This window comes from Salvelinus alpinus, chromosome 4 (assembly GCF_045679555.1).
Source record: "Salvelinus alpinus chromosome 4, SLU_Salpinus.1, whole genome shotgun sequence".
NCBI classification, from domain to species: domain Eukaryota; kingdom Metazoa; phylum Chordata; class Actinopteri; order Salmoniformes; family Salmonidae; genus Salvelinus; species Salvelinus alpinus.
In genome coordinates, this window is record NC_092089.1 from 67,932,467 (window position 1) to 67,958,791 (window position 26,325).

The 26,325-nt window shown below is 41.5% G+C and overlaps 1 long non-coding RNA gene across 2 annotated transcripts in view; it reads left to right on the forward strand.

The window, feature by feature from the left end:
- LOC139574306 (uncharacterized) overlaps window positions 1-26,080 on the forward strand; it is a 135,953-nt gene extending 109,873 nt beyond the window's left edge. Inside the window, exon 3 of one of the 2 annotated variants that reach the window (XR_011674750.1) lies at window positions 18,220-20,405. This is a non-coding gene — a long non-coding RNA (uncharacterized lncRNA). Of the gene's footprint in view, window positions 1-18,219; window positions 20,406-23,041 lie in introns of those variants that run through there. The other variant, XR_011674749.1, reaches the window with a different exon arrangement.
- Window positions 26,081-26,325: the final 245 nt, after the last annotated feature.

Consider the following 26,325-nt stretch of genomic DNA (forward strand, 5'->3'; position numbering starts at 1 on the left):
AGTAATGTTAGCAAATCAATAATGAAAGTTTACCCCTCCCATAAGAATATAAAAGTACAGTAGCATTATCATACAGTGTCATTCATATTATAATATAGGCTACACAGCTAGGAAACGTTAGCTACGAAGCTAGCTAGCTAGCTAACTAAAATCATTTCTGGATCCTCACATAAACATGCTGGCAGTAGCTGAATGCTGACACATTAGCTGAAACATCCTAGAGAGGAGCTCTTAGGCTTACACTAGCTACCATATTAAAGTAACCCTAGAACAAACCAGGTTTCATTTTCATCAAGATCATGGAAGTCATTATATGAGGTAAAAGCAAACTTCTACTGAAAACGTTGATCATTCCCTGGGGATTTGCTTCTTGCCTGGACCTAGGTGGCTCAGTGCAGTCAAGCAACAACAACAAAAAATACACTTGAGATTTAAAGCTCACATGATCATTTCAGAATGCAACAGGCTGTTACTACAATTTCAGGTAAAAATTCAATAAAACAAGTCTTAAAAAATAAAGAAAATGTCTGGACATTTCAACTGTTTTAAAAACTATTGCTATACTATTACCATTTTTACTGTAAAAGCCGATTCATGGCCAGTCCTGAGTTTGCAGTGGCCGTACAGCATTTATGGCGATACAGCCTTCGTAGAAATCAGAGCATTCATACTTCTTGCGCTTCGGGGAGCAGAGTAGAGCGGAGAGTGTCATACGCAGTAGCGGTGGTGGGTAAAATCACAGAGGAAGCCAAGCCAGGGGAAAAAAGCCGTACGTAATATGTGTTGTGATAATTGTGGTGTTTGCTCTATAACCTGTTAGTTCATATGCCTTGACAACGTCTTAAACTCATCCTCTCACTGTCAACTGTGTTTATCTTCAGCAAACTTAATATGTGTAAATATTCGTATGAACATAACAAGATTCAACAACTGAGACATAAACTGAACAAGTTCCACAGACATGTAACTAACATAAGTGGAATAATGTGTCCCTGAAAGTGCGGTTCAAAATCAAAAGTAACAGTCAGTATCTGGTGTGGCCACCAGCTGCATTAATAAGTACTGCAGTGCATCTCCTCCTCATGGACTGCACCAGATTTAGCAGTTCTTGCTGTGAGATGTTACCCCACTCTTCCACCAAGACACCTGCAAGTTCCCAGACATTTCTGGGGGAATGGCCCTAGCCCTCACCCTCCGATTCAACAGGTCCCAAACATGCTCAATGGGATTGTGATCCGGGCTCTTCGCTGGCCATGGCAGAACACTGACATTCCTGTCTTGCAGGAAATCACGCACAGAACGAGCAGTATGGCTGGTGGCATTGTCATCCTGGAGGGTCATGTGAGGATGAGCTTGCAGGAAGGGTACCACATGAGGTAGGAGGACGTCTTCCCTCTAACGCACAGCGTTGAGATTGCCTGCAATGACAACAAGCTCAGACTGATGATGCTGTGACACACCGCCCAGACCATGACGGACCCTCCACCTCCAAATCAATCTCGCTCCAAAGTACAGGCCTCGGTGTAACGCTCATTCCTTCGACGATAAACGCAAATCCGACCATCACTCCTGGTGAGACAAAACCGCGACTCGTCAGTGAAGAGCACTTTTTGCCAGTCCTGTCTGGTCCAGCGACGGTGGGTTTGTGCCCGTAAGCAATGTTGTTGCCGGTGATGTTTGGTGAGGACCTGCCTTACAACAGGCCTACAAGCCCTCAGTCCAGCCTCTCTCAGCCTATTGCGGACAGTCTGAGCACTGATGGAGGGATTGTGCGTTCCTGGTGTAACTCGGGTAGTTGTTGTTGCCATCCTGTACCTGTCCCGCAGGTGTGATGTTCGGATGTACCGATCCTGTGCAGGTGTTGTTACCACTGCGAGGACATTCAGCTGTTCGTTCTGTCTCCCTGTAGCGCTGTCTTAGGCGTCTCACAGTACGGACATTGCAATTTCTTGCCCTGGCCACATCTGCAGTCCTCATGCCTCCTTGCAGCATGCCTAAGGCACGTTCACGCAGATGAGTAGGGACCCTGGGCATCTTTCTTTTGGTGTTTTTCAGAGGTAGTAGAAAGGCCTCTTTAGTGTCCTAAGTTTTCATAACTGTGACCTTAATTGCCTACCATCTGTAAGCTGTTAGTGTCTTAACGACCATTCCACAGGTGCATTAATTGTTTATGGTTCATTGAACAAGCATGGGAAACAGTGTTTAAACCCTTTACAATGAAGATCTGTGCAGTTATTTGGATTTTTACGAATTATCTTTGAAAGACAGGGTCTTGAAAAAGGGACATTTCTTTTTTTGCTGAGTTTATATAGGCCTAAGGCCGAGACGATACAAAGACACAGTGGGCAGAATCAATTCAACCACACCTTTGTTTCATCACAAAACCAGAGAGCAAGTCCACAAAACATATTGCATGTAAACAAACAGTTATATGACCTAAAGCATGGTCAAGCGAGTTAATGTTTTATGACATTTTCAGACTACTAAACAACTATTGATTTAGAACCACTGAGAATTACATCAAATCGCAAAGAAAACAGGAACTGCCTCCACTATTCCAGCACCATTTCAACTTCAACATTTCAACATCATCTAATCACCGATGCTAAGTCTAATACAGTGACAACTTAAGATACCAACAAATATTTAGTCCAATCAACGTAAGATAAATATGTGGCAGTGTGTGTGTGTGTGTGTGTGTGTGTGTGTGTGTGTGTGTGCGTGTGCGTGTGCGTGTGCGTGTGCGTGTGCGTGCGTGCGTGCGTGCGTGCGTGCGTGCGTGCGTGCGTGCAAGTAGAAAAAACATGTTGACTCACCCTACTTTTTCATTTGATTTGATTTACTTGTAGAGAAACTCCAATGCCATCCTCCTCTTTTATGTTGCATAAACGGTCTATGACTCTGTCACACACTACACACTTATGTTTTTTGTTGTCCTAGGCTACCTGGCTAAAATGCTTCCTTTCATGGACAACGATGCACCAGGCCAGCTAGTTAACGCTGGCCTACTACATCTAGCTACATATGGAACTTCCATCCTCTCAGGCCAGGTGCGCAATTTATGAATTTATGGTTGGATCAGAATCTGCGTTATTGTCATTGGCCAGTACAGAGAATTAAGTAAAACCACAATTCCAAATCCCTATCTCCATCCATGGCTAATTTAGGAAAGGACCGATTTTAGCTAGCTAGCTAGCCACCGGAGGACAACAACACAACGAGATGCAACAATTACATATTTTTTTCTGTCTTTGACATTTGGCTTCAGTTGTAATGTTATTGGTGTGAAACCAAATCCAAACTTGCTTCACTTGACACTTTTTTTTGTGTGCGCCAGGACCATTCACAGCTGAGCTCACTCAGTTTAGCTCAACGCTGATTGGCTATTATTTTATACTAGCCAAATGCTCGCTGGCTTCACTTGCACTAAATGCTACGGACGACAACAGTGTCATACTCTTTTTGACCAGACAGCATCAGATAGATGGGCTACACATACTGAGACAGAGGGGGGCGCTGTTTCGTTCACTCGGATGCTTTCACTGGTGAGGTACGTTCAGCCTCTTGCGAATTGAAGGACATTTATGAAACACAGAGAAACTAAATAAATAGATTGGTATGTTTTTTCTATTTTCTTGGTAATTTTTTGGGGGAAGCCTGGCTTCCCTTGCCATCCATGAATACACGCCACTGGTCATACGCATCCAATAAATTGATCTACACAACTTAAATTGCACTACTCGTAGTGATTCAGGGCTAATGTCTATAGCCAGCCAGCTAATTACCAGCAACTGGCTAAACAAAAAGACAAATCTTACCTCTTCTGAGATGTTGGAGTTATTTTCCTGGTGCTTGACGTAGGAGCTCAGCCAAGATAGCATGAAGTAAAACGGCAGAACCGTTTTCCCACCTGCATTTCCGCTGCATTTCCACAGCTTTATGAGCTTGTTCCGCAACTGCCTCCACTTATTGTGGTAAGCTTCCCCATCCATAGATGGACTCGACCAAAACAATGTAAATGCCATGAAAACGTGTCAGAGAAAGATCCCGAATCTCCTCATTGCCCACCGGCAAAATTATCCTACTGTACATTTAGACTATTGTGTATATGTGTATTTCACACTATGTCAAAGTAAAAATCGGAGTATAATGTTTGTATGGATGTCAACCTGAATAAATGTTCATGTCATCAATGAACTGCATTACAGTTAAAAAACGACTTCGACTACAACCACCGATTACTGTATGCTAACTATGCTACCAGCTTACCAGCGAGAGTTAGCATTTAGCAGTCACTTCTTCTAAACCTGAAAAGGGACAACTTCTAAATGTTATGCAGTGAAAACAGCCAAATAAATCCACACCTGACTTTAGTAACCACATTGTGGTCCTGTTACAAAACATCAATCATGATGGATTTGACAACTTTCCACTTCGTTGAATGTGCACCAATCCAGCATCCTTCTATCCCCCACAGTCTGTGTTCCTTTGACCTCTTTACCGCATCTATCCCCATTTACCTCCCTGATCTCTTTCCAGGAGTTCTCTTTCCCTCCGCATTGTTAAAAAATTTGGTAGGTGCACAGCATCACAGAGCCAGAGCCAGAGCCACGTACAGAGCCTCCTCACCGCATTGCTGGATCAAGCATAATGCCTCATGTCCACCAGATGCATCAAACTCTTTGCGTTCCGGCGGATGTCATTCATTGTCAATGGAGCAGTCCACAACCCCACGTTGGGGGTGCCGCACTAGGCTGCGGTGCGTTCTGTGTACCGCATGCGTTCAATACTTTCAACTCCTGCGTTGCTTTACTGTGTGGTGGTACAAACGGAAGTACACACACAGACTCCAACTAGCTAGCTTTTAGCTACCTGACAAGCGAAGCACATGTGCGTCAAGTACAGAAAATACAGGCAAGACATCCAGCAAAATAAAAAGCATATGCATGTGGTAGACATCAGGCTCTAATCACGTTTAAGAGTGTTGGCTCAACAAGACAATTCTGTTTACACTGCCCTGCTTAGAGGGGTGCAACTGTCAGGCAAGTGTTGTGCACTACCCGCAGAGGGAGCGGTCGAAACGTGACAAGTTTGCAAGTTTACATTGTGTTATATGTGTGTAGCCGAGGGTATTTTTGCGAAAAGCCTAGTAAGTGTTAAGACCCTCAAAGTCCTCGGAGCAGCCCAAGAGGAATCCTATTCAGTACAGTGGGAGGAAGATCTAAATCATCAGGGTAAATAGCGTAAAGCATCCCTCAGTGAAATAATTAATATGCAACGCTCACATTTTTGTGCTGATTACAAGGCTATGGCACGTGATGAGTTATCAAAACAAGAAATAAACTACTTGGATTAGAATTCTGCCTTTAATTGGATAGATGAAAGAAGCAATTAGTTGCACTTGAGTCAAGAATGTGTCCTTTTTTCAAGTCAACTCTTCCTTCTTTAATGGGAATGGGGGAAATTGTATGTTATAGCTATGCTTTGATTTCTTTGTGCATTAAGTTCAAACATAATTGTATTTAATTCTGAGGGTGTCACTGTCTTTTGATCTTAAATATTTTTTTTCTCCAAGTTCCTGGCATAGACATAGTATGTGTCTCTTTGTCTATAGCTCCATAGAGAGGTTATGCTGGGTTCATAGAAGACTGGAGCTGAAGAGAGGGTCAGCTGTGTGTGACCTCACCACAGGTAGGACAGACTTCAACTAAATGTAGAGAATCATAATAGGTTCTCTCTCCCATATATAGTGTCTGAAACTGGAGAGGCCGCTTTGTTATTACACTGTAATACTGCATAGAGGCCAATAGCCAATACCAGCATGGTTTCCGTATGTTCCAAAACCAATAATATTTCATCTTGATGTCAAAAGGTTTTATTTTACCCTAAGCTTTCAAAGGAAAATGTATGTATTCATACTGACTATATTCAATGCCACATCAGTGATATGGGATATATGGATCAGTCATTTTGGACCCCCCCCATCTTTTTAGTGAAAGGCTGTTCATTTGCACATCACATGTTATTTCAGTTTTTCATCCGTGTGATCGTCCCACATACCCTTTTGCCTATATGGCAAAGTATTCGCGGAGCTATAGTACAGTGATGCAATGTCTTACCGTGGTGTTGGATCAACAGACTGACTCCCCATCAGTGGCGGTCGGTGTTGTTTAAGATGAGGGAGGACAATTATTTTTTTAATGAGAATTGCCTTATTTCTGTTACAGCATATTGGATGACTGTCATTCATATTCCATTCACCCAGCTCAATGATAGGTTTAGGCTACATGATACTCAAATTTTCCCTATACCCATCATGAAGTTGCTACAACCTAGCCTATGAATGCAAGTTTACAACGTAGGTGCACAGGTCAAGAGAAAACAAATGTGTAATCAAGGTGACAGACAATGACACAATACCACCTTGTACGCTTTTGCTTGCACCTAGCTTATCTAGGGTGTAGTCATTAGTCCATCACTTGCAAATGAGAGTTTCTATTGGACAAATTCAGGTACGTTTATTCCCGTTTCATTCCATTTGCTTCCGTTGAAGAAAAGTTTTCAGATAGAATCTGCAGAATGAATACACGCCTGATCGCACACAATCACAGTTCACTTTAACAGCAGCCAATGCTCGTTGTATAATTCCTTCTCGCATCTACTTGCTCTCCTCCTCTCATCTCTTCCCTTTTCTTGTGGACTTCAGTTCACAACACATGACCTGTCTGTGACCTGGCAAACAAAAAGTTACAACCAAACCTTCATATCATAACCGCTAACCTCTACACACAGCTCACATAGCTGTCACCATATTAACTAACGTCATAGTCAACATAGCTAATAGAACTAACGCGTTAGTAACCCCGCTACAATCATGCAGTACAGTGTACAGTCAGCAAGCAGTTTAGCAGTTACACCGGCAGGCCCCGCCGGCAATAAATTAATAAAACCAAAAGCTTACCTTGACTTGGAAGAGTTCCAGTGTTGGATAGCCATAGGCAGCTAGCTAACATAGCATCCCTCTCTGTTTGAGCCGGGTGTTTGAGTATGCTAAACTAGCAAGCTGCATTTACTTGCTAAGTAAGTGAAAAACAAGGAAATAAGTTAAATACAAGGAAATATAGCTATTTCTCGGTCTCTCTCTCTCTCTCTTGCTTCTCCTTCATTTTTGAAGAAATGTATTTGTTCAAAACTGTTCAACTATTGTCTTTCCCTCTCTTTGAGTCAACTACTTACCACATTTTATGCACTGCAGTGCTAGCTAGCTGTGCCTTATGGTTTCAGTACTAAATTAATTATAGGATCCTTTGATTGGGTGGGCAACATGTCAGTTCATGCTGCAAAAGCACTGATAGAATGTCCTCCGGAAGTTGTCATAATTACTGTGTATGTCTATGGAAGGGGGTGAGAACCATGAGCCTCCTAGGTTTTGTATTGAAGTCAATGTATCCAGAGGAGGATGGAAACTAACTGTCCGTTTACACCGTGGTGCTACCCTACAGAGTGCTGTTGAGGCTACTGCTGACCTTCATAACAAAGCAGTGTGTTAGATCAATTATTTGGTAACATGACTATATTTAATATAGTTTTATCTCAAATTGATTACTTTTTAAATGTTTCACTATTTTTATTTTTATGAAATTCACTGAAGAGGATGGTCCACCCCTTCCTCCTCTGAAGAGGCTCCATTGCTCCCCATTCATCAAACATACTAGCTAGAACCCCAGACATATCATCCAAGGCTACAGATGACCACATGAATGATTTATATCTTACTACCTACCCCATTGTCCTGTTTCCAGAAAGCTGGGTGAATTGGCAGAGGCTCTAACCCATTTAGGTACAGAAAGTACCAGGTTGTAGAGGGGGACTGGATGGTTGGTTGGATAGCTCTGTTGTTGCACAGCCCTTACTCATCAATCAGAAATCAAAGCTTTGACAGTTGCCAACATTAAAGGACTGCTCCTGGTGTGTCCTGTGCCAGGGAGTTATCACAGATCATGAAGAGAGAGGATGGATGGAGACTCCTGGGCCAAAACCAGGACAGGATTCGCTGAATAGATTTTCCTAGTAATATAGGCCTTTATCAAAGAAGCAGGGGTGTTGGTGAGATGCTATAAAGTAATAGGCTATGCTTCTTACATTGACATATGCTACTGTAGTTGTAATATGCTTTCAATATTACCCAGAGTTTATGGATGTGATTGATACTTATGCTATAAGGCGCTGTAAGGGGCGGCAGGTAGCCTAGTGGTTAGAGCGTTAGGCCAGTAACCGAAAGGTTGCTAGATCGAATCCCCGAGCTGACAAGGTAAAAATCTGTCATTCTTCCTCTGAACAAGGCAGTTAACCCACTGTTCCTAGGCCGTCATTGTAATTAAGAATTTGTTCTTAACTGACTTGCCTAGTTAAATAAAGGTTAAATTAAAAAAAATGTAAAAAGGCTGAAAAGCAATTCTAACAGAGAGCCAGAGTCAAAGTCAATAGAGCTCACCAGCTTGTAGTCCTAAAAAATGTACATGAGTTAGAATTTTCTACCTCTGGTTCATTGGCCGTTCTTATTGGGGAAATGAATGGGGGAAAGAATGGGGTTTTGGGATATATGCAGAAAATAAGGTTAGGAGATCGTATACGTTTCGTTCAATGAGATAATATCAATCAGTTAATATGACCTTTATGAATCCTTTGTGCTCCAAATAAGTCAGTTGCTAACGAATCGCTAAACTGTCAGAGAAATGGAACAACAACATCAGTCGCAAAATGTTTCATGTCACTACGCCGAACACGCAAAGTCTGTGCTACACTAGTCCGGCAAAAAGCTAGTTAGCTTAGTTCGATTTTTGCTTACCTGCTCGAACTAAAACGCAAGGATGGTTTATTGTTTTGGTCTAGGCTGAAACCATGTCTCTTCAGCGGTAAGGTGCTTGTTTTATCAGTTCTCAAATGATGTTATCCAGACTTTGGGTCAGCCTTAGCACTTGATCACGACTCTCAGTTCCGTTACATTACACAGAAGAGTCATTGGACGAAGGCGTCTTCTGTATGGGGGAGTTTTGTTTAGAGCGCCAACACTTGGTCTGAACATTAACACGAGTCTCTTGCGGTACGGTTTTGGAAGTATAGGACATTATCTTTCAGATCAGCGAGAAATAATTGTCAAAAAACTAAAGGTTAAATTGATACACACCTTTATAGGGTTAGGGTCCCCACACTGCCATATCTCCATGTTACAGCGGGTGTTTACAGAAGACAGACGGAAGACAGAGGGACCACCAGTGCTGATTAGCTAATCTAGCATGCTCCGAACACCAGTGTGTCAGTGTGTAATGGAAAAAGACCGCCAGAAACTTGTTGTTACTGAAAAATACTGCCAGCTACCGCTGTGATAAAGCCGGTTAAAACTGTGTACAGTAAGTGTATATTTTGCATTTGTGAAATAATTTTGATGTGATATGAAGGCAAAGGACTTTATGTTTCTAGAACCATATCGCAATTGAGAATCGATTCATGTCTAGATGGAGTATTTGGCTGTTTTGGCTGCCAGAGCCAGTCTACCTCCGAAATAGCATACATGGTCCTTGGACCTTAAGGAGTAATTAATGGTAGGCTCCTTAAGTACTTATTGGGCTAGGTCCACCTGATAAGGTTGGCTAAGCCTGTTAGCTAGATGTCAAATGCATTGGACATGAGGTGTATTTTTATTTTTTACATGTTAGCAGCACATCATAAGCTTTTTACTTGTTTTGATGACATAAATGCTTCACAATTCACAAAAAGTGATGTTAGCTGATGAAGATTATCTCATAGAACAAAACGTATAATATCTCCTAAGCCTGTGTTTACCACAGACCTTATATTCAGCGTTTATCCAAAAACCCTCCAAATACCCCATTAATTTTGGCTTTGGCCAACTAACCAGTAGTAAAGTACTTTAAAATACTTTAAAGTACTACTTAAGTCGTTTTTTGAGGTATCTGTACTTTACTTTACTATTTAAAAAAATGTACAACTTGTACTTTTACTTCACTACATTCCTAAAGAGAATTAATGTACTTTTTACTCCATACATTTTCCCTGACACCCAAAAGTACTCATTACATTTTGAATGTTTAGCAGGAGATGAAAATGGTCCAATTCATGCACTTATCAAGAGAACATCCCTCCCTGATCATCCCTAATGCATTTGATCTGGCAAAAACACCAAACACAAATGCCTAGACTGTAAATTGTCTGAGTTTTGGAGTCAGTGGTGGAAAAAGTACCCAATTGTCAAAATATTCCTTCATAGAAAATGACTCAAGTTAAATAGAAAGTCACCCAGTAAAATACTACTTGAGTTAAAGTCTAAAGGTATATGGTTTTAAATATACTTAGATATCAAAATTAAATGTAATTTCTCAAATATGCTTAAGTATCAAAGTGAAAGTAAAAGTATAAATAATTTCAAATTCCTTCATTAAGCAAACCAGATAGCACCATTTTTATTTATTTTTTGTTTACCTGTAGCCAGGGGCACTCTCCATTTTTTTCTCCAAACGAAGCATTCGTGTTTAGTGAGTCCGCCAGATCAGAGGCGGTAGGGATGACCAGGGATGTTCTCTTGATGAGTGCGTGAATTGGACCATCTTCCTGTCCTGCCAAGCATTCAAAATGTAACGAGTACTTTTGGGTGTCAGGGAAAATGTATAGAGTAAAAGGTTCATTATTTTCTTTAGGAATGTAGTGAAGTAAAAGTAAAAGTTGTCCAAAATATAAATAGTAAAGTACAGATATCCCCCAAAAACGACTTACTTTAAATAATTTTTACTTAAGTACTTTACACCACTGATTGGAATGTTCCCCTGGCTATCCATAAATAAATAAACAAGAAAATCGTGCCTTCTGGTTTGCTTAGTATAAGGAATGTAAATGATTTATACTTTTACTTTTGATAAGTATATTTTAGCAATTACATTTACTTTTGATAATATTAAAATAGGCCTATATTTAAAACCAAATACTTTTGGACTTTTACTCAAGTAGTTTTAAACTGGGTGACTTTTACTTTTACTTGAGTCATTTTCTATTAAGGTATCTTTACTTTTACTCAAGTATGACAATATGGTACTTTTCCACCATTGCAACTAAACATGGTGGAGTTAGCTTCCGTTAGTGCCTACAAAAAGACGCCATTACTATTGCTCTATTTGAGCTCAGTTGTGTGTATTCTCTTTACTTTGACAGAATGCAATATGTGGAAAAATTGGTCACACAAGCATGTGTAACAGTATGTGTAACTCTTGAAAAGGGATATTCAGAACATTTAACAAAGAGGGACTAACTTTTTAAGCCCATATTGACTGTGGTCAGTTGTTCATATTGTGTTGTTGCCATCCACTGTTCCATTAAACTATTAACATTTTTTTTTGTTTATTTACAGGTTTGATTATTGTATTTTGCCACGCCAAACAAGATGGGGCATATGCTGCGTTCAAAACACCTGGGAACTCGGGAAATCTCCAACATTCCAAGTCGGATGACCGTTCAAAACGATTTTTCCCAGTCAGAGCTCGTTTTTTTCCCGAGTTCCCAGTTGTCTTGAAAACACTGAAGTCCGAAGTGGAGTTCTGAGTTCCCAGTTCTTTTGAACGTGGGAAAAAAACGTTCTACTTTATTTCGCATTTTATTTTCCACTTATCCACATTTTTTGTTTTGTATGACGGTGGAGTTGTGGATTTCTTTACAACTTTTGAAATCGACTCCAAACGGCGTGGGGTAGGGTACCATTTAAATTATGCTGCCATCCTACACCTTTTGTATTATTTAGGTCATGTGTCTTTATTCTTTGGCGCAAATTATGATGATGTCTGAGCGTTCAAGCATTTTAGTCTGGAGTAGGACATGTTTATGGACTTCTAGGGCATTGTCATAAGTATTATATTTATTTAATACAAATGTCGTTCGAACAGAGGAAAAAATAAACAGACTGACTAAACATACAATTATTCTTTTGGTTTGTGAAACCCCTATGTAAGGACACAAAAGGGGGGACGTTCACCGCGGAAAGTAAATTCTTTTGAAGTGGAACTAATCATCTGAGGGATGGTTCTCGTTGTCCTAACAACGCAGCTGAATTGGAATGAGCCTCCCTTTTTGTTGAAGATATGTTTTCTTTCTTTCATTCAAAACTGATGATGATAGTAGTTTCACGCCCTGTCCACCCACATTGTCAGTCCAAACTTTTTTTTGCAGATAAGTCTTTACTTGGAGACGCCGAACACACGGCGGGTGACTCTTGGACTGTGACGTAAGCCTCGCCCTTCTGTCTCCAAGTCTACGCTTTATAATACCGTTATAATGAAAAGGGAATCTCACACCAAATCCTCCCCAATAACACTTATTTGAAAGACTGTGAGAAGATCAACACTCTTAGGCCACTCTTAAACATATTTTTATCTCCTTGATGATTATGCACTGATAACTTTCCCATTTTTATATAATCGATTTTGGAGTCTAAGTCCATTCATATTAGGCCTATTTTGTTTATTTTGTTGCCTATCTGTGTTCATTGTAACTCAACGGCTTTTCTGTTCCCCAGTTCGCCAGAATAGTTATGTACAGCATCCAATAGACTAGGCCTTCACGAATTTGACTTTCTTGTTTGGCAATTTGATTAGCAGCTGCTCTAAAATTACAGACAGATATGACAGACAGAAAGATGAAAGGATGTATAGGCGTATGGCTAGACCAACACATAGGCATGATATATATGAAGCCCTATTTGTTTAGCCTAAAGTTGGTTAACCCAATAAACTATTATATAATAGAAAACAATTGTCAAGTGGAATTGATGATTGATAGGCCTATTGATTGATGACAATGACAAGTCTTTGGTATTATAATGAGTTGTAACTGTTGGTTCTACGTCGATCGTCTCCACATACAGCCTCCGGGGCTTGTAAAAGGTAACTTTGGCCCTCTGACCTCGCTCTAGGAATTCCATCCTCTCACCGTTACTAAATCTTTCTCCTTCACAGGCTATACCTTTGCTTCACAACGTTATAAACTGTTTGCCTTTTATGCAAGGCCTAGTAACCGAGGCATTTTATTGTCACCACGGGGGACCAGGGTTCAAGCAACAGCCGTCCGACAAGAGAGGTGAACTGTTATCGCCAGGGGCGAGAGGAAGGATAACTCTTACTGACTTGATGAAACTTTCAACAGTTTAGGCCTACTTTTCTGTTTAGCCTAATATTGTGACTAACGAAAAAGGCAGCCTGTTGCGGTGTGTTTTCAGAATAATTGTCTCATGATCATTATTTTGCTTGTTAAAAACTCTTACAGTGCAGCATTTGTATTATTTGCGTCATTCTATCTATGCATTTGCCAAGGGGTCACTAATAGACCCACCTGTGCGCTTTTAGGCCTACAATACATTATCAGGTTTAAATTGATCATATAGCTTATGGTCTAGCACAATAACTAAACCGTAGCCTTTTAAGTTACTTATGTATATTTCATCTTTTTATTAAGTAGCAGTTGCCTATTAATACTGGGTCGCCATTTTTGCGTGATCAGGCCAAGGCGTCTTGTGCTCTGGGTCGCCGGATTGCCTGGGCGGAGGTCCCTCCCTGGGCAAGAAAAGGTTGAAGACCCCTGCAGTACAGCATTTTTTTGTCCCTTTATTGCGTAAAACTAATGGTGTTTAATCCAACATATGAATCATTTTAGACAGGGAAATTATGACGTTAGACAAGCAAAACTATTTGTGGATAAATTGGATTCATATCCTGGTTTCAGTTTATATCGATTATTTTTTTTTTTACATGCAACCAAACACATAAAAACAGAAATTGTGCTGTCCTCGTCAACAAATTGATTACATTCTATTTTCTGAGAGTGCAAATCCCAAATCTGTTTAGCACGTTAGCCTACTTTTTCGTTTTACTCTGCTGTTGTTCATGTATTTTTGGCAGGATATTCAGACTGCTGATGCACGCTTTGAAAACAGCTCCGGTACAGTACGTTCTCTGAGTGATGTCACACAGGGGTGGGTCCCTCTGTGCAGCGACTGGAGAACCCTGACGTCTCTCTCCGTTGACGCAAAAGGGCTGGGAGATAAAGTGAGCGGGATGCGACGTAAACGAAGTGGAGGTAGAATCTGGTCTGCTGCGCTCTGTACTGTAGTCTGGTAAAATTTTACCAGCTGCGTTATTATTGGATCACCAAATCGAGCGACAGTGTCCATAAATCGGGCTTAGTCAGAGAGCACGCACTGGATGCGCATGTGGCATTATGGTTAGACAGAATACACCTCTGAATACACCACCCTAAGCTAATACTAGAGTAGCTTAATTAATATAAAATGTCATTAGATTTTTTTTTTTTTTTTAAATAGGCTACATTTACTTACACAGCAAACACTTGTTTAAATGTAGTCTACTTGAGTGTAGTTACGATGCTGCAGATGTTTTACAAATGTGAATGGACATATAGCCCAGGTCAGGGATGACTATTCCACCCTATAAGGCATTTTTCCACGCCAAGTAGCTACACAACGACTTTCACGACTGGTAGCGTGATGTTTGTCTGGAATTTCCAACAATCCTTTGGCGTGCAACTATTTCTGTCATCTTTGCACGCCATGCGGTATCTGGTTGTCATTGTCACCACGGCAGACTGGGAGCCGGGAGAGGACGCCAATGCCGTGCCAGTTGGCTCGAGTTGGTGAAAACAACAGGCAGACGCAGCACGATTCTAATCTCAATCGTTCCAGACATGAAGGTCACTCTCATGGCGATCGCAGTTTTACTTGTTTCATTAAGTATAACGTAGATCCCACCGCCTTAATATATCAATTGAGCTCATTTCGTCTTTTTTAATTACACATTTACCACACGAGGAGGTTTTGCCCTTGGACCAGAGGCCACTGTAATTACATGTCTATAAGAATTGTAAGAATTATAGAATTGTCTATAAGGTTGGGTGAGTAGACTACGCTACCATAAACAGCTATTTTTAAAGACATTTGAGAAGAGATACAAAGCCAACAGAGGTTAAACAAGTTTGAATGGGACATGCCACTGCTGCAGCACCATAGTTTTACGTTTTGTGTTTGCGCATTACGCACAAGATATACCCATTACGCACAAGGTATACATTTCCTAATTGGAAGAATAGAAAGGACGCAGATTTCTTGGTCCTTCAGACATGGCTACAGGTAAAGTAAGTCATCCAGTTGGTGTAAGTGGCTCCAAACGATGTTATGTAATTGAAGATTTAAGAGGCGTGGCTTACTTGGACTATGTATTCATCATTGATCTGGTCAACATACAAACTGAACACACCGTTACTCTCTCATTAAACAAACAGACACATTGCATACCTACCAAGGACAGTATTGTAAATATCAAGGGGACACTTGTTATTTCTGGCTCAGCGGGTTTGGACTTTAGTTGAGTGTCGACCTAATAATGACTAATGAGCACCCAGTGACACATGTGTAGGCACCCAAACTATCATGGGGCCCATTAAACCATAACAATGTTATAATTAGCATTGTGGCTAAGGTTAACTTCAGCCCTGTAAATATCAAACTGGATGTGGGCCTGATTGGTCCACTGTTTGTGGGCAAGGGTGTGTGTGTGTGTGAGAGAGGGGGGGGGGGGCGAGCATTCGACTAACCAAACTAATATGTCCATTATGTTAATTCTCCATAACAATATCAAAAGATATAACATAAGGTGTGATTCTCACTTCTCTTTATATCATACTGTTTTTAGGCCTACTACAGAAAAGAGCAGTGATGTACCCTTCCAAGTGTGTTATAAACATGCAACCCTGTCACTATTAAACTACCTTGCTTTGCCAACAGCAAAAATCAAGCAAATCGTCAATTTAGTCCATGACCAACACACGGAGGCATCATTATTTCTTGGTCTTTTATTTTTGTCCTGTAAATTACAAGCCTAAGCCTGGAATACACAGCAGTCTTAAAAATGTATATTGGAAATGTTTTTGATCTTGTACCCCACTGCAAACACTTTCAGCTGTCTGCAGGTCTCCTAGCAACAGCAAACAAAGGCAGGGCCCATTTCAAGTTTCCCGCGGAGAGGCCAGTCCAGCGGAGCCTTTGATCTTGACAGGGAAAATAGCTGAGTGGGCACTACTGGCATTTGTCTTTCATTTACTCCAACTACCCCCCCCCCTCCCCCCTCAAAAAAGCTTTCTGGAACAGCCAAAATCTTCATCTGCCTGTCCCCTGCATCCAACCAACCCCCCCGATAATCAACCATGGCAAAGCAGCTCATTGAAACATTACAGTGTTTGGTTGAAGTTCTTCGCTTTTTGTTTTGGTGCATAGTTACTGTTTGAGTTGCTAGAAAAGAGCTAGAATTTAGTAGACTAGTCATTTGTGGTTTCTCTGTGCAGAAAGAATGAACGGATACATAAATTGAGTATTTGGTCCATTGTTTTCCCCTCCTCTTTAAAGTCGACCTTGTAGAGAATGTAGAGGCCTCTATCCCAGGATTGTGACTTACAATTATTTTCTAATCACATAATGTGTGTTTTCCTCCCCTAGACAAGCACATAAAGCTTTTTGTCTTTCAACGGAGCTGTGGCTATTTTCTCTGCTATGAAACTCCGGAGGCTTGCAGCTCTCCAGACAAACATTGGAGCTGCCGTGGATTTTCAGTGTCTCCTATTTGGAATTCAACTACATCCATAAAGTGGGCCGCACACTGAACACATTATTTGAAGTTGATGCTCCTTTCGTAGTACATGCTGAGGAGCAAAATATAAATAGCCCACTCCTGCTGTATGTATAAACATTATTGGGGGGGGGGGATAATAACTTTGGGCTATGTAATGTTATCTTACTCCAGCGCCCATTGCTTTCATCCAAAACAGCTCAGGAGATTAAACAAATTAAAGTGTTTCTCATTGTTTCGGTGTAATTTACTGTAATTGATGTTTCCATCTAGTTGCAGAGGCCTGCTAGAGCAATTGTTTGTGTTTGTAGGAGGACACGGAACCCAGTGGGGTGTATTGACTCAGGCTGTTGACTAATACTGCGCTAATGCCACGTTTTAGGCTAACACTGCCCCAATTGTTTACGGGTGACCAAACAGTACCCAGGCTCTACACTGAGATCATGCTTTCATCTCAGTGGTGCACAGCTCTCTATGTATTTGCATAGTATTTAGCAACTCGACACAATGTGCTATACTGTATCTAGAGTCATTTCAGTGAGCGAGTGCGCCCATGTGGTATGTTTATGTGTAGGCTAAAACATTTGTTTTACGTGTGCACGTCGTAAACATGATATAATACACATCCGTTACTATTCATTAGCATTTAAATGGTAAGTACCATTCTAAAGACATGTAGTGCAAGACCTCCATAGTCATTAACTCATTATACATACTGTATGGTATGTATACTTAGACGGAAGCAGAGACCATCTCAATCTGTGTCGTTCCTCCGTGCACGAACTGTACAGTTACAGTACACTTGGAATGAGTCCATGTATATTGTGTTTGTGCCATATACAACATGCAATATCACAGTTTGACTATATGACATTTTTGGAGTGTTGAGAAGCAGGTATGGTGCAGAAGGAGTGTGGGTGTGGTAGCATTTGTCACTGTTCTCTTTAGGGGTTCAAAAGTAGGTTTGAAAATGTCTGTCTTTTTGTCTTGATGTCACACATTTTATTTTCGTACCGCATAAATCTGTTCAGGGACCCCAACATTTTTCCATCCATCAAGGGTGTCATTTAGAAAAAATGTGCAACTGAATTGCCACCCCCAGTCCTTCTGTATGTTAAATGGCTTGCTGTCTCCAAGAGACAAGGTGGGAGTCTGTTGTATGTTGTGGTGCACCAGCCGCCCTGTCCCATCTTAAAACACGACCCGTCGCCCTAAATACACCCATCCCATGGCCAACTCATCCTGACACACACACACACAAGCACTCTGTCCACCTCCAAAGTGTCCTCCTCCTCGCCACCTCTTTGACATTGCGACAGACAAACTCGTCCCACTGCCGTTCGTTTTCAGGGAGACGCCTGAAAAGCTGGAGCTAACAGAGTCTGGCAGAATTGCCCCGAAGTGATTGAGATGTTAACCTTCAGTGCCGTCCCCCTTCAGTGCTGTATCTCCTTCCCTTCTCCCCCTCCCCCTCCTCCTCCCCCCAATTCCCCCCCTCTTCTCCGGTCCCTCCATCTCTTTTCCTCAGCAGGCTGTCTCTCCTCCGACAGACTGCGCTGTGAGAGAGCCAAGCCATTAGACACTCCCAGTGCTGATAATGAAGGCACAGAGGTGGTCCAAAGCAGCGTGATGCGGTGGAGGAGAGAAGAGCAGGAGCGGAGAAGGAAGGTAGATTAGGATAATTACCTGGCGTCGCTGGTAAAGAGAGAGAGAGAGAGAGAGAGAGAAAGATGTGTTACTTCCAGCCGTCTCCATTTGCAAAATGAGTATTACCGGAATAGTGCCAATTGCAGAATTGAGGATTCATGGTTTATGGGGCGGAAAAATAGAAATTGTAACATTAAGTGAGACATTTTTATTCCCAGTGAATGTCAATATAATGTGCTGTGTGATCTGATAATAGGAACATAATAAATAAAAGGTTTCCCAAATGTTGTTGTTGTTGTTGTTGATGTTGTTTGTACTGAGTATTGATCATGTGGTATGTAAGTAGGCCTATGCATCACCAGCTATGCCAGCATGTACATATCTGTTGTTTATACAGCCTTGGCGCGGGTCTCCTACACCAGTAAGCACTAAATATCCTCAGTCACTAAGGCTTTGAAGAGCCTATGAGGTCAGGTTTTAAATTATGGTCTGCACCCACGCCACGCTTTCTCCACTCTCACAAATCCATTCGCCACACAATGCATTTCAAATGAAAGCAGCGTCACCATAACACGCCTTAGGAGACATTAAGCTATAGTATGTTACTTTCATGTATGATAGCATGGCCCCTGTACGCTTTGATGTGCTCACTTTTTAATGCTTTATTAATAATAACACACTGGCTACTACTGACACCGTGCATGGCTGCTGTTCCCTCCCACACACTTTCTTTCCATCCCTCCATCCTCCTTCCATCCCTCCCTGGGTCTTGTTGTCTTTGGGTCAGACTGCTGGTGTGCTTGTGATTTGAGAGAATGATACGGACCCGGAGATGAAGAGGGCCAGGAGAACCTATCAGAGAGCACTGGGTGTAAGGCGCTGCTCTCTTATTGGCTGCTGTTGGAATCAGACACATCTTAATTTCTTCTTCCATCCAGCCTGCTTTCACGTCCAAGCCCCAGGGAAGTGGGAGGATTATAGTCCCTGTCTTTTGGGTGTGTGTTTGTGTGTGTGTGTGTATGTGTGTGTGTGCGCGCACGTGAATGTCTGTGTGTGTGTGTGTATGTGTGTAGTAAACGTCTTATAGACACAGAAGGTACAGAGTTTAGACACTGATAACACTAACCCTCCTCCAAGCCTGGCCCAGATACAGACACAGTGTTGGAAGCGCTGGCAGATTTTGAGGTACTGTCTTCTTCCAGCTACTCCAGCAGGACATCAGCTCATTATGAATGAGAGACCAGCAACACTACAATTTAAATGTATTATTTATTTATTCTTTATTTAACCAGATAAGTTCAATTGAGATATACATCTCTTGGATGTGTAATGGTGCTCACATTTGAAACGTTGATTTCTCACTGGCTTGCTCGCACTCCTACCACAGTTGATTAAAATGAAGATTTAACACATTCATTTAGATTTGACAGAGATTTTTCCTCATTCATTGACTGGCTGATCTTGTTACTACACCTCTGACATTGGTGAGGCATTCTGCTCATTCTATGTTTTCTGTTCTAATCTAGTTGTGTACCTAACACAGCGTTGACTTTTTTCACGGTGATGTCACTTTGCTGTATTGTACCTTGCATTACTTTCAGTAATTTTCAGCATTCACTCCATTTCAATCAAAAACGTCTCCAGTCAAAGAATCCATGCATCCCCTTACAAAAGAAACGTGGAATTTGCAGTTTCACATGTGGAAATCGCTTTTTCACGTGTAATGGCTGTTTTCACATGTTGTGCTTAACCGTCACATGTGAAACCACATTTAGAGTTCACATGTTAACACCTCCGTTTCACATGTGAGGTGAATAACACGTTTTCCCCTCACATGTCAATTGCATTTTCACATCTGAAAAACTATCACATGTGGAAATCACATTTCCCGTTTCACATGTAAGAAAACTCCACGTGTTCATCTTACTTTCACATGTGGAATTGCATGTTTACATGTGAGGTTGAAATCAGTGGAGGCTCCTCAGAGGACGAAGGAAGGACCATCCTCCTCAGTGGATGTCAGAAAAAATGTAAGTAGTGAAACACAAAGTTATCCTTTTTTTTTTTAGATAAAACTACACTAAATATATTCACATCACCAAATAATTGATTAAAACATACTTTTTTGCAATGAAGGTGTATGGTAGCCTCAACAACAGTCTGTAGGGTAGCACCATGGTGTAGCCTGAGGACAGCTAGCTTTCGTCCTCCTCTGGGTACATTGACTTCAATACAAAACCTAGGAAGCTCATGGTTCTCACCCCCTTCCATAGATTTACACAGTAATTATGTCAACTTCCGGAGGATGTCCTCCAACCTTTCAGAGCTCTTGCAGCATGAACTGACATGTTGTCCACCCAATCAAAGGATCAGAGAATGAATCTAGTAATGAAAGCATAAGCTACAGATAGCTAGCACTGCAGTGCATAACATGTGGTAAATAGTTGACTCAGAGAGAGAGAGAAAATCATTGAACAGTTCGAACAAATTAATTTCTTCAAAAATGAAAGAGAAGCAAGAGAGAGAGCTAGCTAGCTATATATATATATATATATATATGTTTTTTTCCCTTCTCACTTTTACTTTAACTTACTTAGCTAATGAATGCATCTAGCTAGTTTAGCCTACTCAAACACCTGGCTTAAACAGAGAGGGAATAGCTATCCTATGGCTATCCAACACTGGAACGTTTCCGAGTCAAGGGCAGCTTTTGGTTTTGTAAATGTATTGCCACTGGGGTCCACCGGTGTAACTGCTGAACTGCTTACTGACTGTACACTGTACTGCATGATTGTAGCAGGTTTACTAACACGTTAGTTCTATTAGCTATGTTGATTATGACGTTAGATAATATGTTGACAACGATGTAGGCTGTGTGTAGAGGTTAGCGGTTATGACAGCTGATGTGTTTTGCACCGAAGTCCATAAGCAAAGGGAAAAGGTGAGAGGAGAGTGTTTAGATGCGCGATGGAATTATACAAGGAGCAAATTAGGAAAGTGAACTGTGTTTGTGTGTGAGCAGGGGTCTAGTCATTCCGCCGATTCTGTTGAAAAACTTTTCTTAAAGCACCCTAGAGTCAACATCCACTCCCCCGGGGAAATCTAATTAGCATAATAAGAATTCCAACAAAAAATCTGTCTGTTTAAGCTAAAGATATCTGGGATTTTTCTCAACCCACCGCGTCCGCCGATGTCGCACTTTCACATCTGCGGTAAAGGTGACAGAGCTAGACCGGTGTTTGTCAGACCGTCTGTAGCGTTCGAACACGATGGCGTTCTCCATTTTGATCTACGACCCCCACAAGCTTCTTGGGACTCGTCTGAAGTTGGTACAGCCGATCTGCCAACTTCTGTTTGTAGCATCCGAACAGTTTGGGCTACACGAACATGTACAGTACCATTCAAAAGTTTGGACACACCTACTCATTCAAGGGTTTTTCTTTATTTTTACTATTTTATACATTTTAGAATAATAGTGAAGACATCAAAACTATGAAATAACACATATGGAGTCATGTAGTAACAAAAAAGTGTTAAACAAATATTATATTTGACATTCTTCAAAGTAGCCTCTCTTTGCCTTGATGACAGTTTTGCACACTCTTGGCATTCTCTCAACTAGCTTCACGAGGAATGCTTTTCCAACAGTCTTGAAGGAGTTCCCACATATGCAGAGTGTTTCCTTCACTCTGCGGTCCAACTCATCCCAAACCATCTCAATTGGGTTGAGGTCGGGGGATTGTGGAGGCCAGGTCATCTGATGCAGCACTCCATCATTCTCCTTCTTGGTCAAATAACTCTTACACACCCTGGAGGTGTGCTAGGTTATTGTCCTGTTTAAAAACAAATGATAGTACCACTAAGCGCAAACCAGATGGGATGGCAAATCGCTGCAGAATGTTGTGGTAGCCATGCTAGTTAAGAGTGCCTTGAATTCTAAATCATTCACAGACAGTGTCACCAGCAAAGCACCATCACACCTCCTCCTCCATGCTTCATGGTGGGAACCACACATGCGGAGATAATCCGTTCACCTACTCTGCGTCTCTCCATGACATAGCGGTTGCAACCAAAAATCTCCTATTTGGACTCATCAGACCAAAGGACAGATTTCCACCGGTCTAATGTCCATTGCTCGTGTTTCTTGGCCTAAGCAAGTCTCTTCTTCTATTTTTTGTCCTTTAGTAGTGGTTTCTTTGCAGCAATTTGACCATGAAGGCCTGATTCACGCAGTCTCCTCTGAACAGTTGATATTGAGATGTGTCTGTTACTTTTATTTGGGCTGCAATTTATGAGGCTGGTAACTCTAATGAACTTATCTTCTGCAGTAGAGGTAAGTCTGGGTCTTCCTTCCTGTGGTGGTCCTCGTGAGAGCCAGTTTCATCATAGCGCTTGATGGTTTTTGCAACTGCACTTGAAGAAACTTTCAAACTTCTTGACATTTTCTGTATTGACTGACCTTCATGTCTTAAAGTAATGATGGACTGTCGTTTCTCTTTGTTTATCTGAGCTGTTCTTGCCATAATATGGACTTGGTCTTTTACCAAATAGTGCAGCATACAATGTAGAAATTTTTAAAAATAAAGAAAAACTCTTGAATGAGTCAGTCTCCAAACTTTTGACTGGTACTGTATATATATATACCAGTACCAGTCAAAAGTTTGGATACACCGACTCATTAATCTGTTCCCTTTTGCTTTCAGTGTTAGACCAGCACCCTGTCTACAACATAACAGCCAGTCGACACTGGGGCTGTGACTACTGGCATGACTGGGACCAGTGTGACCCAGACTCCTCTCCTCCATACCCAGACTGTAGCAGCTGATCCCCCACCAGGGGCACCTGGCTCCCCTCCGTCCTCTGGCTGGATCAATGACTAGAGCCATCCCATCCCAGGGACCAGGGGTCAGCATCAAAAGCCCCCTGCCCACGTCCTTGCCACCTGGTGCTCTCTTTAGGACGAGGGGGTACACTTCCACCCCTCCACCCTCCTCCTGAACAGACCAGGCTGTTTGGACATGGAGCCAGAACAGGGCCTTCGTGTGATCTCCCGCGCCCCTCCCCAGCCGCCCCCCACAGGGAAAGGGCCAGGGGTCAACCCCATCAGACCACCACACGGCTCACAGAGCCATTTGATGAGGGGATCTGTTTTGGATTTCATAATGCCCGCCGAATCATGATCCTGAGCCTTGGTTATGATGTGTTAAATGTGTAATCTGTTTGTCAAAAGCTTCATGTTGGAAAAAATTTTGTTTCCAGGGATTTATGGATGTGAAGTTGACCTGGTCAATTAAGGTTTGTAGATGACTGTTTTCCTGATTTGAACATACAGTACATATACAACAATACTCACTTGACTTAATTACGGGTTCAAATGAACATATCAACAACATACTGTTATTTATGATACAGTTTATTAGGTCATTAAGTAATTGGGGCATATATGACACCATATTGACAGTTATGATAATTAATCTGACATGTTTCTGACTAATCACAACAGGCTTCCATTTCACTAACTCATACACAATAATGTACGATGTGTCACTACCTCACAGTCCTACCAATGAATAACTGGACATGCAGTATTAAAAGAATGCAGCCACTCTTGAACGACAATAGAAGTTAAATATACGAGAGTATGTTGTTAAAATGAATACCTTTTTGACATTGATGCCTTCAATCCAGTGTTAGACTTTACTGACTGACTTTACTGACTCGTGGAAGTGTTTCATGGTCATTAAACTTTGATACAACATACCCAATATGAAGACTCAGTTTCTCTGTGATACAGAGCCTGTATGTCGTTCAGGCTGTCAGTACATCATGAATACATATTAATGAACCCAGATTTCTAAATCTGTTTATTGAGCTTCTTCTTCCATTTCCTCCCTCCATTCTTTCCTCCAGTGCGTTAGCAGATCCCAGTATGTCCCCTAGTCTTGTGACAAGGGATGAAAAGGAGAGAAAAAAAGGTCTAATGAGTTTGGCAAAAGGAGGACGGAGGGGGGAGACAGATGGCATGAAGTCTGCGTGGCTCTGGCGTGGTTCGCCTGGTGCTAAAATCCTCCTCTCTCACATTCCAACAAATCCTAGCAGGAGGTTGGGGAGTCTGCCACACCACTCAGTGGATCCACGGGGTTCTCTCGGCACCCCTTTCCTCGCTCCCCTGCACCCGCGTAAGTCCCTGACCAAGGGTGTCAGCCTCCCCATACCATATCCCCACATGTATACATATATTAACATGTTTATACAGTATATATAGTATGATGGGCCATTTTATTGGCCTGCTAAGATAATAAACACAGGAGGGTGTGAGACAGAGAGACAGGCGCTGATTGTTAGTATGGAATTGGGCGTGTGGGATCAAATTGGGAGTGGACCTATCCCTCCACTCTAGTGTCAAATCTCATTGAGTAAACATAGGACCAAAGCATGGAGGCAAAGACTGTAATCCATTTATATGAGAGGAAGAAAACCTAAGTAGCTTTTCAATTAGTTTCGCCACCCCCAGCTCCTGATAAGGAGGAAACGCTGGCAAGTTGAGCCTGTCACAGGCCAGACATGCCCTGCTCAGATTGCCCCATATTCTCCTCAGTCGGTCCGTCGGTGGGGCTTATGGCCAAATGTACAGTAAGTGTAACTGCATGGTAATCACACACAGACAGTATGCCCCACCACTGGCCCGCGGTGACCACATGACGTCTTCATGTGTTTCCACTTCTAAATTGTTTTGGATTGCATTTGAATTTTAGGAATGTGCATTGAGGAGCACCATATAAAAGTACATCAGCGATATGATAATCATGTTTATAATGTATATTACGGACTATCTCTCTCAATATTCTCTCTCTCTCTTTATTCTCTCTCTCTCTCTCTCTCTTTATTCTCTCTCTCTCTCTTTTGTCTCTCTGTCTGTCTCTCTGTGTATAATTGAATGTATTGTGCACACTATCAATCTCTAACACACTTTTTTTTTTCTCTCTCTCTCTCTGCATGTATATATTGTGTATAATGTACTGTGCAGTGTACACTATCAATCTTTATCTCACTATCTCTCTCCCTCTCTCTCTCTCTCTCTCTCTCTCTCTCTCTCTCTCTCTCTCTCTCTCTCTCTCTCTCTCTCTCTCTATCTCTCTCTCTCTCTCTCTCTCTCTCTCTCTCCCTCTCTCTCTCTCTCTCGGCACTTTGCCTTCTGCTCGTGCTATTGAGTGGCTCTTCTGGGAATGGAGGATGCTGTGAAAAGGTCACAGGAGGTTTGAGTATCAAATTACTGTTAATGATAATGATAATAAAAAGAGAAATTTGCTCCAAATCTATCTGTGAGCTTTTTTCCCCTCCGTATGGAATGTGATTTATGTGCGGTTGGTCTTATGAATTGCTTTGTATGATTGTAAGGAGATGTGTAATTCATTACAATGCAAAAACTGTTGTTCACTTGTTGTTCTATGCTAATGTCTATCGAGCTGTATGTCATTCATGTGTCTCAGAGGTTACTATGATGAAAGACACAGTAGTGAGCCATCTGGGTTGTACAGAGCATCACACTACAAAATGACATCTCAACATCTCAACCCCAAAGCTTTACACAAACATTTAAATCCCCAACACTGCATTTCAAGTTACAAACACAGAAAATGCTAATATTTTACACTGCCCTAAACTTGGCTTATGTCTTCGCTGAAACTGTAATTACACTACATTTAAATGTAAAACTGTCCATAAACTTGTTATAAACACCTGCTCTCGGTCTTTCGTCAGATTCTTAATTACACTGTACTGATACAGATGTAGGATCATAATTTGAGCCAGTTTGCTACAGCAGGAAAATAATCCTGCAGCAAGAGGAAATGGGAATTATTATGTGAATTAGAATCCATTTTTCATAAAGGAAAATCAAGTCTGAAATTTAAAAGTGAAAATTATAACCTTCAGAAGCCTTTTTAAACCTCAAAATGTAAATGTATTGCATTGCAGGAACTTTCTC